Genomic DNA, 17,420 nt, shown 5'->3' with positions numbered 1-17,420 from the left:
TTTGGGCATTATCAATTCACGCTTTGCAACATCTCAGTAGTTGGATGTATGTTCGTACGGTTAGCGATTTCTCGAAATGTCAACACCGCCTCCCGTAGACCAATAATTCGATCTCTTTAAAATTTACTTAGCTGGCGATAAATTCCGCGTACACGTGCTCTAGACATTTCAACAACTAAACATCGACTTTGGATCTCCTCTAAAAGCTGGTTTGTTGTAAAATTCAAAAAACTTGCAAAAAACGACTACAATATTTGAGTGAGAAAAATTGTTTACATGATTATTACGTACATTCGAATATTTGGGATCCACTCAAGAGAAGATTCTTCGTTTTTCTCTCTTAAGTGTTGTAAACTTATATCGCTATATGTAGTATATTAGGTTGCAAATATTGTAATAAAATGTCCATAAGATTCACGATTTTGGCTTCAAATTCAATCATTTACTCCTTGCTATACTATCTATGTTTTACCAAAGAAAATTTAAAATTTATACAGCCCCTTCTGGGCATAAAATTCTAGTGAGTGCCCTTCCGAATTCAGATGAAATCAGCTCTATAACAAGCACACAAGAAGGAACGATCACTTAAACATCTGTTTTCTACAACAAGAAAACAAGATCTCATAATTTCCCAGAACGATATTCATCCATACATATGCAAAAATGGAATTTCATTGTTTCCAGTAAATCCGGCCTATCTTAATGTATCTAATAATGCCCTACGTTATTCAATTCATATTCGCAAGGAGCACAATGAGGAATTCAAATGGATGTGAACTACCGCCCGGATAAAGATCGTAGGCAGCTATGAAGAAAAAATCTACACGACGTGGTGTAGGTATCTGTAAACACAAGCTTCTTATGATCAACAAAGTCATACCGCCTCGCATTCGATGTTTATATCATGGGCAAGAATAAAGCTTTGTGCGTTTGAATAGTCTACGCAGTGTCCGACAAGAAAAGGACAATATACAGCAGGCTTCCATGATGTAAAACGGCTAAATTTTTTTAAAAGTTCCCATGATTAGATGCTTCTGAGTGGTCGTCATTGGAAATCAAATTCTACGGTTGTGATAACGCAATCCTCCTGATATTTGAAGATTAGGGTTTTCCATTTAAGAAACACCAACTCTCCTATACAGTGTGGCCCTACGAAAACTTGGAAAATCTCTCGGGCCCGTCAATTTCTGATTCGAGAGGGAACAACTTTTCCGTTCTTTGCATCTCCGTAACTTCAACCCTCTTATGTGGGGTGAGTACAACCCCTTGATTTTAAATAGGGATGAAAGGTGTTGCCATACCTCATTTTGAATATCTTATCGAGTACTATCTCGGTCAATACCGCTTCAGTGATCAGTTCAAAAATTAGTACACTTTATTCTACATTAGAGACCATCGAAGTATATGAGGATTTCACTTTTATTCATTTCAGAGAGTACGAATTCGAAAAGTCCTTATTTATTATTTTTTTTTAATTGGAAAAAAAAAAGAATTAGATAAATTTTTTATTGAAGAATAAATATATGCATGATAAAACTTTCCGAGAATTTTCACACAAAATATTATACAAAAAGTCTTGTAGTAGGCTGGAAAAACGGTTTTTCTAAAATTAAAAATGAAGACCTAAAAGTGTATTTTGAATTCTTGCATGTGGTAGAAAAGGACGGTAAATCAAGGGAAACTTTCAATTTGCTTCACTCATTCTGAAATGTGTTGGAATATCAAAAACGGTGAGGAGGGAGGAGTAGTTAAACTTTGGCAGATCCCGAGAAAGTCACGTGGTATAAACCCCTTTTAACCATAAAAATTACTGAAAAAAACGTTTAAGAGTTTTTTGGAGATCTCGAACAGAAACCACGATATAGCTGAATATTAAAAACGGTCATTTTTCATAAACGCCCTGTTACTCAAGAACGAATGAAGATATCTATATGATCTGCATTTTGATATCTGATATCTCTGATAATAATACGAAAATAGAGATCAGGGTTCTTGAAGATTATTTCTCCAAGTCTTTTAATTCTCGAGATGTTTTCAGTGGGCATCGAATTAAGGACACCATGTACCAGTCTACGCTTTAAGAGACGTTTTTAATAGAAACAAATCTCCTGGACAAACCTGCGTAATTAATTCCTTTATAATTTTTCTCCTCATTAACGCTGCCTCAGAGACTAGCAGGAGGTAAAACCGTATCATTTTCACGTTTCTGTTCTTATCGTAAAATGACAAATTAGTGAAGGAAATCTAAAGTTTATTCGTCTACCGTATCATTAGAATAGAAAAATTAACTTCCATAAACATAATTTATATCGCGAGTCTAATTAGTGTCTTCTACCGTACCAATTAAAAACAAATTCGTTATTAGTGGGTTATTAAAAGATTTCCAGCCAATAAAATATGGATATTCAAAAACAGGTTGGGTGATCCTCGATCGATGCCACAGAATTGTTTCGACGGCGATCATAGAGATTTAAGAGGCAGTTGGATATTGATTCGATTTAATTTAATAGTGATTTTTGAAGTTTGCTTTTTGTAATCGGATATTCTCTGTAATCAATGTCTACACAAATCAGGTAGTTTTCAGTTTATGCCTGTCTATTTCTATCAGTTTCGTCTGTAAGTTAGTGTATTCATACGACTTCCTCAATAACTTTGAATTTTTTGATGTGAAATATTTTCTTCAACAGGATACCACACAATCAGTTGTTTTGAAGTGTGTTTTGCGATTTAGGTTATGACTGAAAATATGGATCGAAGATTTGATTGCAAATATACTTAACGGATTTTTCCTAACCAAAACAGCGGGCTACAATTTTACCCAAATTTCGACTTATGTGCCGAGAATAGTCACAAACTATCAGGTTTCTCTGAATAATGAAGAATTTGAGGTCAAAATCAAATCTTTCAGTACAGCCGGCTGCTGTGTAAGCGATAACTCTCGTACAGAATTTTTAGGGTATTTGCAGAAACTATTCAATTTCCTATTCTATGAATGCTTCGAGAGTAATCTAGGAAGAACTTTCAATGAGGAGAACACGCAATTTCTAACTGTGTGGAGTAGGTTATTATTTCCGGAAAACACAGAAAGAAACTGAAATTCGATATTTCGATAACTCAATTTGACATTTCAGCGCTGTTTGGAGATATTTAAGCGTAAAACACTGAATTTTCGGACGAAAAATCAAACAAGGATTCATCACTTCACACTTGAATAAAAAAAAAGCGTCAGCTAAGTGAGTACTATTTAGAAAAAGGTAAAACCATAAACAGTTAATATTATTGGATCGATTAAGTCAAAAATTGGGACAAATCGTCCCCAAATAGAAAAGAAAATAATTTTCTCTCACCAAGAGAATTCTCCTTGTCACAAATAGATGAAAATCATCGTTCATTCGAAGGCATTGCCATCCCTTCAACTACTTGAAATCCAGCTTTTTCTGCAGATCTAACCCTGTGTGTTTATTGGCTTCTTACAGACCTCAAAAAAGTTCTCCAGGAAAAGAAATTTGGCTTTGATAAAGAAGAAAATTTGAAGCCTATTTCGAAGACAAAGACTGATTTTTCTACAGAAAAGGTATCGAAAAGTTAGAGGAGAGTTGAAGAACTTGTAACATTTTTGAATATGTGACTATGTTGACCAACAAAATCGAATTTAAAAATAATGTGTGTTTTGTGGTAAGGTCGAGAACTAATGTTTTTATGCTTGGATGTCTCCTTGTCGCGAGTAAATTATTTCTAAAAGGGGCTACTCTCATGGTGATACAATAAATTTAGATTATAATAATTACTCGTATGATTATTTTTTATTTTCTTCACCAACGCCCAGTTCTCTGTTGATATAATACTACTGGTTCTGCTTTACTAGCTGTTAATTGTTTATCCTTTCTATATAATTCCTAACATTACATTAACGATCTTGTCGAGTACTTGAAAACTGTATAGGTACATTCCTCAGCACCATGATTTTTCCGACAAAACCTCCAATTACATATTCTTACGTTCCAATCAATGACTACGTCAATTTATCGGCATAAGTTGAGCAAATAATAAACATACTGTATAATTTATTGTCTTCTCGGTCTGGTTACATTTCCCTCTTGTCCTTATTAGTTCCATATAATAGAGACATCAAAAATGAATTGTATGGAATGTAATTCCGACATTATAACCATAACTTTGTGATAAAAAATAAAAATTACAAAATAGCATCGACTGAATAGTTCCGAAGAATGCTGAATGAGAGGAATGTGGCAGAAACTCGAAGGTTGTAAAAATTAATTACGAAATTTAGATTTCATCCTGAGTAATTAATGTCTTTTTAATCGTTGTAGGCATTTTTGATCATCATGAGACATGGAAGGTCTAATGTGGTCGTAAAATTCATATGAAATATTTTCGTTTGCCTATTCGCTGTGACAAATTAATGTTTCATTAGACTCATAGGAATCAATTATAGTGTAATATATTTAGCTTTTCACTACTTTTCTCTTTCATGTTAGAAATTTCTGTTAGTAATTCAATTGATGGCAAGAAAATCGACAAAGTAGATCAATGACATTAAATTTTCATCATCCACATAATCTTTGACTAGATTTCACTCATTCAAGAATTTATCCTGTGTAATATAACTTCTCAAGAAATTCCTGCTACATAACTTTCTAGCGCGAAGTTTAGTGGGATAGTTGCGCTGAAAGCTATGGCTCCAACAGTAGTCAACCATCATGTATATATACCATATATCATTCTTGATATTATTCTTTCATAATTTAAATGTCTTTATGGAATATTTCCTTTTTTTTCACCAATCACTTTCTGGCTAACGATCTAGGTGGCTGGGAAGGTAGTGAACTTTTATACTGATGCTACAATCGACAATTTAAAAACTTAAAATTGCTTTCACTAATTCGATTATTTTCGGTATTCTCTGCTTTATTATTACCAAGAAAATTTTGTACGACTGGAACTAATGAACACGTCGTGTTAGAATCAGTTTGTTCATTGATTTGTCGAGTTGCTTTATTTGGGGAACTTATCATATTTGTTTTTTGTTTCCGGAGCTAGTGCAATTGTTTCATATTCATCCTTTATCGTAGTTGAAAGACCAATAGGAATTGAACCATATTTGTCACCCTCATATAGGAAAACCTATTTTAAACCATGTTTTGTCAAGTGTCAATCAAAAGGCGGAAATCGCTTGATCTGTATTCTGTTAAACCCATTCTTACTAAGACTCTTTTTATATTATTCCAGAATGACAGGTTATTTTGATTCAGATTTAATTGCATGTATATATATTTGTCCATTCAGATTTTAATTTGGAGTCGGAAATGTCTATTGTGGCCTTCAAAGATATATTTATCTTTTTAATTTTGAGTAGTATCAGTATCAATTCATCCTCATCTCTAAAACTAAACCTGATGCGAAAAATCTGTTGGCGTTTTTTGAATCAGAATTTCAAAGACATTCTCTTCATTTCATTGGCTTGTGTAATGAATGTGTAGGATTTCACGTATACCTACTTATGCGTTTCGTCCCTGGCACACACACCGGACTCATCAGTGTGACTTTGGTATAATTGTGTGTACCGTGTCACAGACGCTTGGGGAATTTATTATTATCGGGAGCCGCCGGGACTCGAACCCGGGACCTTGTTGCATCTCGGTGAGTGAGAACACAGTCTTAGCCTCTAGGCCACTGAGTGCTGTGTTTTATTATTGTTGCTATGTGGGCTTTATGAGAAGCCGCCACAAATGTATGCTTGATACGTTCCATTTTCAATCCTTTGGACATTTGTTATTAATTATCTCGACCAAATCATCGATGTAGAAAATTATGCATTCAAATTTGCCTATTTCCAGAAAATGTTTTTGTTCCCCGTTGTTTATCAGCGATCTGAACCAAATAAAGCCCGCTTTTCCCCTGGAAAATGCGAGAAAAAAACAATAAAATAGAGAGGAGAAAATATTATTAAAATATCTCAAGAGCATTTCAATAACTATGACTAAGCACTGCATTTGATAATTCAATGTGCATTTCACTGCGCCTGACTTTTATCTTTTTGTCGAAAGTCCAAGAATGTTACCATGGAAATAATCACAATATGGCAGGAGGCGAAACACCAAAATGATTATACCACGTCGTCAAGGGTATATACATATACAATACGCCGTAACTATGTTTTTCACGGATTCTATTGGTTCATCAGCACATGAGTTGTAACGGGTGTTTTTTTTCGAGGTATATAACTTTAAGTTGGCATTACTGTTCATATGGCGACCGATTTAACAGCTGTCAAGTGATTTATTCTCAGTTTGGTTTGGCAATTCATCATGAATAGACTCACGCCTGAACAACGCTTGCAAATAGTGCAATTTTATTTCGAAAATAATGGTTCTTTGCGGAATACGTATCGCGCAATACGTCCATTTTATTTTGTTTAGCGATGAAGCGCACTTCTGGTTGAATGGCTACGTCAACAAACAAAACTGCCGCATTTGGAGTGAAGCCAATCCTCAAGTGTATGTCGAAACACCGTTACATCCAGAAAACTGACTGTTTGGTGCGCTTTATGGGCTGGTGGAATCATTGGTCCGTACTTCTTCAAAAACGATGATGGCCAGAACGTTACAGTCAATGGTGATCGGTATAGAGCCATGATTACTAACTTTTTCATTCCTGAATTGAACAACCATGATGTCCAGGAGCTGTGGTTCCAACAAGACGGCGCAACATGTCACACTGCTCGTGCCACAATCGATTTATTGAAAGACACGTTAGGTGACCGCTTAATTTCACGTTTTGGACCTGTAAATTGGCCTCAAAGATATTGTGATTTAACACCGCTCGAATACTTTCTGTGGGGCTATGTAAAGTCATTGGTCTATGCGGATAAGCCACAAACCCTTTATCATTTGGAAGACAACATTCGTCGTGTTATTGCCGATATACTTCCACAAATGGTGGAAAAAGTCTTCGAAAATTGGACGTCCAGATTGGACTACATCCGAACCAGCTGTGGCTGTCATATGCCAGAAATCATATTTAAAATGTAATGCCACAAGATTATCTTGCGGATAAATAAGATTCATGCCAATTGAATAATCCATCGTTGTTTTATTGCAATTTAAAGTTCTATAGCTCTAAAAAAAACACCCTTTATAATCGAAAATACCGTCTGATCTGATGGAAGTGGACATAGCATATAAAAATATGAGAAAAATCAGGATAAATTAATTCACAATCAAGCGAAACTGGATCCTACAACAATCGATGAAATCCTCTTTTGTCTGGATATTCGCAACGCAGTGCAGTTATCCGATTAAAAGAAAATTATTTGAGTCCCTATCGGAAATGAAATACCGAGCCAGACACTGAACCACGCAGCACTCCGGATGAAACCGGGACACGTCGGTTGGCACGCATTGTCGCTGTACTTGCATTTCTGCGCCCGAATTTGAATAACAATAAACAATGGAGGATGGCTTGGGGTCTTGTTGGGATTCTTCAAACCGCGAGTATCTGATTGAATAATGTTCGGCGAGAGGATTTTTGCGGAACCGATTTTTTTCCGCGCTAGTGCGGAGAACAATGCCGAAAGTGGAATATTAAATGTTGATTGTATTAATTTACGTGGGGTCGACGACATGAGATCGACTTGTGATGTTTTTGTGAACGTTTTCTTTATTTTTATTATTCTCAAATGATAACACTTCTTCAGATGCTTCAAGATGAGATGAAGTTCAAATTGCAGGGTTGGGTCGTTGATATCAGGCGTTCAATTTGGACTGAGACAACACGTTGTCTTAGTTGTCCAGAATTCGAGGCTTTATTGTGAAAAACTGGTTATACATTTATGATTCAAAGTATTGTCCATCGCTGGCCACTATTTCCTCCCATCTTTCGGGCAGCGTACGAATCTCGCGTTGAAAAACTGGTCATATTTAGAAGCGATCCACGAATCGATCCAAATTTTTACTTCTTCATAAAGCTGGTCAGTCAGGCCGTATGTCATTGACCGAAACAAGGGATAGTCCAAGGAAGCAACGTAAGGAGAGTACGGGGAATGGGGTAGGACTTCCCATTTCAACGTTTTCAAGTATGTCTTGAACACTTTCGCAACATGGGGTCGAGCATTGTCATGCTGTGAATCACTTCATCATGTCTCTCGTTGTATTGCGGCCGTTTGTCTATCAATGCTCGGCTCAAACGCATTAATTACGTTCGATAATGATCTCCTGTGATTGTTTCAGTCGGTTTTAACAACTCATAATACACTACGCCGAGCTAGTCCCACCTTGGAACCGTGAATATTCGGTTGTGCCGTCGACGTGGAAGCATTGCCGGGATATCCCCATAATTTTTTGCGCTTGGGATTATCGTAATGAATCCATTTTTCGTTTACAATCACAATGCGATGCAGAAGTCTCTTCCCTCTATGCCTAGTAAGCAGCTGTTAACAAGCAAACAAACGCCGTTCAATATCTCTCGGCTTCAACTCGTACGGCACCTAATTTCCTTCTTGAATCATTCCCATGACTTTCAATTGTTTTGAAATGGCTTGTTCCGTCACTTCTAATGACCCTGGCAATTCTTGTTGCGTTTGACATGAGTCATGATCAAGTAATGCCTCCAATTCTGCATCCTCGAAAACCTTCTGTCTACCACCGCCATGCTGGTCTTCGACGTCAAAATCACCGTTCTTGAAGCGTTGAAACCACTATCGGCCGTTCATTCACTAATAGCGGCCTTACCATAGGTATTTGAGAGCATTCGATGAGCCTCAGCCGCAGATTTCTTCATATAGAAGCAGAAAAATGAAACCTCCCGCAAAAGACGAGAATTTGGCTCGTAAGCTGATATCTTTAATCGAGAATAACTCTATGACGCAGACACAAATCGACTGATATTTCGATGGCATTGTGTCAACAAATAGCTAATCTTATTGTATGACATCTACAATCTATTTATTTCGGCTACCACTTACCGCTTAATCCATCTATTGCAAAACGGCGGAAGCAAAGTTGTACACCTAATATATATTTGGAATTTGTCAAGGCTATATAGGAAACATACAAAATGGGAATAAGTTGAAGTAAAAAATATTCAAAAAGCATCATTTTCCGAAAATTTCGTAACGGCTATTTCAGTGAAATCCTTCTTTCAATGGAATTCAAATGAAGGACTACCTACAGCTGAGTTCACATCCTCCACAATCTTTTCATCTAATACAATTTTTCCATTTATCCTTCCGTTATCTGAGCACGGGTCACCGCTCATTCCTCCACGGCAAAGCTCAGCCAAGATATCAAATGTTGATTTGACCACCGACGTTCGACATCGTCTCGTGTTAAGAGTCGAAGGAACGATATCGACATTGACGGTATATTGATGGATACACGGATCCGATAAATCCACTGAGCTGAAACTTACATTCCTTGGGAATTTCATGTGTGTACCGGAGTGTGTAACCACGCCGGAGATAGGCAGATCGCAGATGGCATAGAGTTGTCGCAGGAAGTGTTGCGGTTAGGTCTGTGATTCACGTGGCGGTATTAATATATGAGAAATTCTGAGGCCCAGTTTCACCAAATGCTTTAATCTTGACTTGGCGCTTAAGTGAGGCCTTAGATCACGATTAATGTAATGTAGCGTTTCACCACACTCCAAAGCGCCATTTAATCGACCAATCGCGATTTAGCACTAATCGGCCATTTTTGGAGGATTATAACCTTTCAAGTTGAGATTAATAATTATTTATCAGTATGGAACTCTTGTCTATGTAATTATTTTTCCGGAAATTTCTAATTTTTGGGTCAATTTTATCAAAATATGACTTTATGTATAGGCTCAATATTTCCCATTTAAAATACACGTAAACTTTGTTTTTGTGTTTTATGAAATTTATTGCAAAGAATAATTTATTGTTATGTTTGATTGAAATATTATTTAAGAAGCAGTTAAACTTGTTAATAAAAATAAATAAGTTAATAAAATTACTTATATAGTTTTTTTCCCAGAATGTGTGGTTTGGTGAAATGGGATAATTTCTTTTTAACTTCTGCAAGTTTCCGACATTTCGAAGCACATCACTCGACATTTTCGGCAAAAATTAACTTTGTTTTTTGTTTACAAGATGACAAATGATTTGAAATGTTATGAGTTATGAATGAATGACACCTGACACCTAGCGCCAATGGTGGTCATCACTGCTTATACGATACAGAACACTATATAACTTTTTGTTCACAACGTTGCCAAATGGTTTGACTATTTAATCGCGATCATCTTCGGTGGGGTTGATGCATGGTGAAACAGAAAACACTGTTAAGCCTGCTTTAGTAACAAGCGGAGTTTAATCAATCTGGGATCAAGTGCTGTTTGGTGAAACTGGGCCTGAGTGATGATGGTTGTTACCACTGTTAATACGATTAGAAATATTGGGGCAAGAAATATACTTACAGTTATAATGGTATTTATTGTGACGCTGGAATTTATAGTAACATTGGTTGTGATACCTAGTGAACGTACAGATAGTAAGAACTCCAAAAACAGTTGATGTTTAAAAATATTTAATAATAATTCAATTTTCACAAGAAAATCTATGCAGAATATAAAAGGTTTTCCAATGAGAGTTTTCATTTTTTCATTAAAAGCAACCCAGTAAGTTTCAGGAGAATTCAATGGATGTAAGTGGCAAGGTGTGTCATTGAAGATGGGAAATGATATCAGCCAAACGGTCGCCATGGCTACGGTAGTAGCATCATTTCCTCTTGATGAAATTCTTTATGAACAATTCGCACATTTGCGGCTGGGTTTTCGTCAACACTACGGACAACAGCAGCAACATTCTCAGTTGTTTTTTGAGTACCAATGCAAATGGTTTCGATTCTTCACATCATTAACTTGTCCCAACAGCTTGAAATTTTCTACCAGTTTCAATTTTGCTGACCGAGAATATTTCGAAGTGATTTTCAACAAATTCAATGCATTGTTCAAGCGTTTTTTTTTTCATTTTTAGTAATTACGTAATTTTCACTTATTAGATGTCAAAATATGACAGCTTCAAAAGTGGCAGCTGCTTAGATTCAAAATGATTATAATGTCAATATTCTACTTTTGGCGTTCCCAAAGTTGAATAATTTAATCATGGAAAGATATACGCTTCAAAGTTAAACAATTTTGAAATTTTTTTAACAAAATCAGTACTCATTTGTGATTACTGAGAGTAATTCAAGAAGTACTCATGGACGATATGATTCAGTCAAAATACTTACTATTCATCGTATTGTAGACTAATTTGAAATTGGTACCAAAACAGCTCAGTAATTGGTACTGAAACATTTCTATCATTTCTATTGCAAAACAATTTTTTTTTTGTTTGATGCAATACCTAGGCCCCATGATCTATTGTCCTACATCCTGATCAACGATTTCAAAGAGGACCGTCTATACCGCAAACACACGAGTGAGAAAAGGACTATCCACATGCTGCACACTATAATTTTCTTACAAGTGCACAAATTTGAATGATTCAAGTAATCTACCTGATTCAATTCAAACTGGCCAAATTGTGCAACAAGTGTACAACATACGAGTGAGAAAAGCACTTTATCCACATGTTGCACACTATATTTTCCCACAACTGCACAAATTTGAATAATTCAAGTAATGTACCTAATTCAATTCAAAATGGCCTTCGTTGACAGTTCATTCCTTGCGTTTCCGTTGAAACGACTTCTCAAAAGCCTAATTTCATTGGTCTACCAAGCGAGGTGTGGGCAGAGTGCAGTGTAGAATAATATTTCTCACACTATAAGAAATACTTAGTTTTGTAATTGAGTATCTAAGCTATGAAGAATAAGCTACTTTTCATAGTATTTGTAAAAAAAATGTTTTTCAGCTTATTTTCAGCACACTGGCCAGTTATTATGAACAGTTCACATTTAAATAATCTATCGAATTGTTAATATTTCTCTACTCTCCCTTCACGTAAAAAATTCACGATTATTTTTCCCGCAATTGCATCAATGAAGTAATCCTACCAAAAGTTGACTCACCCTGTATTCTTCCAGCCTCTTCTCTGATATAATACCAACCAGAACATTCCAGAATAACTTCCTCAATTTCAAATTGATACAACCACTCCTCCAAACCTCAATTTGCCTAGAACTCCGCATCCTGAATCAGCTACTAGGTACAGAACCAAGCCAGTCCTCAGCTAATTTATGTTCCTTCGACTCGCATAATTGAAATCCTCTCGCATCGAGCCATTGCACTCCCTCATTACCAGCAGGCCGGGGCGGTCACATCTGACTTAATATTTGACGTATGGGTGAATCGAAGCCACTCACGGCGCAGCCACTGACATAATAGAATGCAAATTCCGATGAGATACTTTCGGAAACATCTAATTAAGACGTGGAGGTGTGGGCATATCAGAAGCGATCTGGAGTTATGCATAAATTTCAGATACGCAGCTCGATTTTGATTAATTTGCGATTTGCATAATTTTAACGTGTGTATCTGAATTGCCTAGATAACCGTTTGTTTACGAAGTGGCTGGGATTAGAGTGCTTTGAAGAGTGGTATTCGATAGTACTAGAGATGAGCGATATTTCACGAACTGTGATTTTATCACTGATTTCAGGTAGTCACAGTTCCGCAAAACGAAGCGTGACGTGATCACAGTTGAAACAGATCACAGTTCGTATATACAAGGGGTTGGGACTTTTTCGCATTTTTGTATTTGAATAATCATTGTTAAATTTATTCGATTATTCGAATAATTCATTGAAACAAATATTCAAGCTTGATTATTTTTGAATATTCAACTATTCGTTGAATATTCAATGAGTATTCATTGATTATTCAGTGACTATTCATTGAATATTCAATGAGTATTCAGTGATTATCCAATGAATATTCAGTGATTATTCAATGAATATTCAGTGATTATTCAATGAATAGTCACTGAATAATCAATGAATACTCATTGAATATTCGACGAATAGTTGAATATTCAAAAATAATCAAGCTTGAATATTTGTTTCAATGAATTATTCGAATAATCGAATATGAATATGCCGGTCCGGTTTGGCATCCGTGGTTGACGGGTGATGCTGCATTGCTGGAGAACTTACAGCGTCGTGTCACACGCATTCCCTTTGGATGGAATCGCCCTTGTTATCAGGAACGGCTACGGATGATGGGTCTTTCTTCCTTTGCTGATCGTCGTTTGAGGGGAGACCTGATAGTTACATATCGAGCATTGCACTGCTTATTCGGCGTCGATATGTCCCACCTGTATGAATTGAATTCGAATCAACTTCGTGGACATGGATACAAGTTGAATAGAGAAGTATTTCGAACGAGGTGCCGAGAGAATTTCCTTTGTAATCGGGTGTTTAACCATTGGAACGGTGCCCAGTGAAATTGTAGAAGCAGTATCAGTCAATGCGTTCAAGAATAAATTTGACACCTGGAAAAGTAATTGAAGTGTATATATTGTTAGGTTTTTGGTTGTTGATAATATCATTTTTGAAGCCTTTTGTAAATTTCACTTATCTCTGTTTTTTTTCTCTTTCTCTACAGTTGTATTATGGATAATTTTCAGTTAGAGTTTATAGGTTTAATGTACCTCAACTCTGTAATTTTGTTTAATAATAATAATAATAAAATTAATTGAATAATCAATGGATATTCAGTGATTATTCAATGAATATTCAGTGATTAAACTCACGTTTTAATAAACCAATTAAATCCGTAAATTTCAGAATCAAACAATATTTGACCACTGAAATAGAGAAATATCTAGAAATGGCAATGCATACGGAACTGGAAAGCAAGGTTTCAAATGAAAAAACTGCATCGATTAAAAAGACGTCAAGGATTACCTCCTCGAAAACGATTTAGATGAATCGTTAAAAAATAGTACCGATCGTAATAATAAAATAGATATTTACGCCTAAAATTATCCAAAGATTCAAAACCACTGGAATGGTGGAAAAATAATCAAAACAACCCCAAATTGTCTGAAATAGCAAAAAAGTATCTATGTATATCATCAATATCAGAATCAGTTCAAATGATTTTTTCTCTTTCACAAAATCTGCAAAGTAAATATCCAACTATAGTCACTGAATAGAAAACTATTCACTGAATAATCAGTGAATAGTCGAGTATTCACTGATTATTCATGAATAGAAAACTAGTGATTGAATATTCAACTATTCAGTGAATACTCGACTATTCACTGATTATTCATGAATAAAAAAATTGTCATTGAATATTCAACTATTCAGTGAATACTAGACTATTCACTGAATATTCAACGATTCATTGAATTATTGTCGATAAGAAAATTCATCTTTATGCATTTTCAAACAACAAAAAATGTGTCGATGTAATAACACCAATCAAAACCGATTTGATTCTCGATTAAAAAGCATTATTCATGGTACTATTTCTGGATAGCCCATTGGTAGCTAGGGTAGTCTGCAATGACTTTGATTATAAGTGAATTTTATCAGAACTCATTCGATTATTGTACAGTGCAATCCAATTTTGGGTGAGACAGCCAGGTTTCTCGCTTGTTATTTAAGATAGAGCCTTGCGGTTTTCACGTTCCTGTCCTACTTTTTCGTGAAACTCAAGTTGGTCTAATCAGATTTTGCATAACTGTTTCCGTTCAAGAGATACAGAGCGATTTTGGAAATTGATACTTTTCGGACCCCTCCTTTATCTCCGAAGTTAGTAGAAATAATGCTGAGGTAAAAACTACTGAATCTGAATCAGAATTCTGCGTAGAATCCAGTGGCGTACTCAATTTTTTTTTCGGGGTATGGTTTTGAAGATTCAACACAAACTTATGTTTTTTTTAATGGAACACCATGTGTATCATTACTTCGTTGAATTCGTTATTTTTTCCCTTCGAAATGATATATGACACTATGTAGGAAGGATGTTCAGAAATGTTAAAAAAACACTAAAACATCAAATAATGATGATTTTTTGTTAATGGGCAATGGATTTCTCATAGAAAAGAAGAATCAATAATGATAACAATAATTTATAGCGATGGCAGCTAGATCAGATTGGTTTTTTCCCTCCAATGCCTACTTGATAAAACAATGCTCCCGAATGCATAGTAGCCATAATAACAACAAGAATGTTTGTGTCATCAATGACCTACTACTTTTAAAAATCGGAATTTATAATCCTCTTATTGGAACATAGAAAATTCATGGCCCATTTACAAAAAATCATCATTATTTGACGTTTTAGTGTTTTTTTAACATTTCTGGACATCCTACCTACATAGTATCATATATCATTTTAAAGGGAAAAAAATAACGAATTCAACGAAGTAATGATATATAGGGTCTTCCATTAAAAAAAATATAGGTTTGTGTTGAATCTTCAAAACCATACCCCGAAAAAAAAAATTGAGTACGCCACTGGATTCTACGCAGAATTCTGATTCAGACGTAGTTTTTACCTCAGCATTATTTCTAATAACTTCGGAGATAAAGAAGGGGTCCGAAAAGTATCAATTTCCAAAATCACCCTGTATCTTTTGAACGGAAACAGTTATGCAGAATCTGATTAGACCAACTTGAGTTTCACGAAAAAGTAGGACGGGAACGTGAAAACCTTAAATAACAAGCGAGAAACCTGGCTGTCTCACCCAAAATGGGTTGCACTGTACTCTACATATTTCAGGTGGTATAGGTATAAATGAAATTAAACTTTCAGTTCCAGATATTTTTAATTTAAAATTGAATGCTCTATCAGAATCTATAGTTCTTTGTGCAAGTAAATTTCTGTAGTAATAATGGTTGGTAATGATTCAATCCACGTAGAAAATATATCATGAAAGTTCATTTGTTCCAATACGCAACTGTTTCTCCATCATTCCAAGTCTGAATTCTCTCAAATAAGTCATGAAGTTGGTTTAATAAAACTTTTATCGTGGTGATTTGCTCGATCAAATCATTTCTGAATTCAATTTCAATTTATTTTTGACACTTCCATACCTTCATTTGGAACTACAATCAACTAGTTGATCGGCAATCAAAGTTTTATGAAACCCATTGATAATTTTCCTCAAATTTGATAATCCTTCATGGGGACTTTAACGTGAATTCAAGCAAACCAATACTACAGTGATTATTGTGATTCAGTTGATTAGAAAAATTGAATTTTTAATGCAAGATAGACTTCCAGCATTAGTTCTTCGAAAAGTTGATTTATGGATAAGAAGTTTGACAGACGAACTCGTTAACATAAACAATTTTACCAAAGATTTCTTCTTAAAAGATGGCTTAATTTATCAACATAGTCACATCCAAGAGTAAAGCATGTACTCCAATGATTCTACAATTTATCATTACCTTTTATGTAGGAGATTCATCTTTGCTTTCGAAATAGGCTTTTTTTTCATTAAAGCCAGCATACCACTCTTCAACCGTTGTTGTCGATGAATCAGAGTCTGAATAACATTCACCTAAGAAGTTATCGCTTTGTATGCACAGTATTATTTTCATCAGAAAATAGTGTTGAATAAAATCACGGAGACAATAGTTCGATCCAGACTAACTATATTTTCAGAAATTTGACACGCATTTTTAGTTTGGTTCTAACGAGAAAAACAATTTTTTGTGTCTAAACGCTAAATAAAATGAAACAATTAAAAAGTGTTATGACACAGACGGACATGTTGTCAAAAAATAGACTCGCCTCTGAAAACATTCTCTTTTAGTGAAAGAGAGAAGGAGACTTCAACGTGCGACCAAGCGAGAAACAACATCGTTTTCACCTCCATTTGGACCCCTATAAGTGTTACGTTCCGTGAAAACATTCACACCTTAATTATCCGGCTCTCGACAATATCCCAATAATCGAAATTCGAATACAGGATTCTCCGAACTCAAACATCACGTACCTACAGAGAGAGAACATACGGATATTTTAGAACCTTTCATGTACAAAAGTACTAGTTATAAATAATTACGGTGATTATAATAGATAGAGCTGAATACTTTCGGCTAATTAGGTATAATAATTTTTCCCAACAAAAAACCTGCGAGCGAGTGTCCAAGTATGGAGGTGATATCGAGTAGTAGTCCAGTGGCGTATTTCTGGTTTTAACTCGATGACGCTGAATCAAAGGATAAGATGATGATCGATAATTTTTAATTTATAATGACCTACAGTCCAAAATTAATTATGAGTACATTTTCAAACTACAAAATAATAAACGAAGGAGTGTCAAAATATTTTGATTGCATACCTACTTTAAATATTTATAATACAGGGTGATTCACCGGGATTGCCTATTAGACGTTTATGGTTAACTAATCATAATTTGGAGCCGAAAATTTGCATATTGTAGTTTGAGACAATGATCTTACTCCCTAAAA

At 35.3% G+C, this 17,420-nt stretch overlaps 1 protein-coding gene across 2 annotated transcripts in view; it reads left to right on the top strand.

Annotated features, from left to right (window-relative positions):
• The window catches only part of LOC123680738 (protein prickle-like), a 348,884-nt gene that overhangs the window by 200,838 nt on the left and 130,626 nt on the right, over window positions 1-17,420 (top strand). The gene's annotated exons all lie outside the window — the stretch shown is intronic.

This window comes from Harmonia axyridis, chromosome 1, assembly GCF_914767665.1.
Source record: "Harmonia axyridis chromosome 1, icHarAxyr1.1, whole genome shotgun sequence".
Taxonomy (NCBI): domain Eukaryota; kingdom Metazoa; phylum Arthropoda; class Insecta; order Coleoptera; family Coccinellidae; genus Harmonia; species Harmonia axyridis.
Note: the sequence above shows the minus strand (reverse complement) of the source record. Positions and strands in the feature narration are given on the sequence as shown.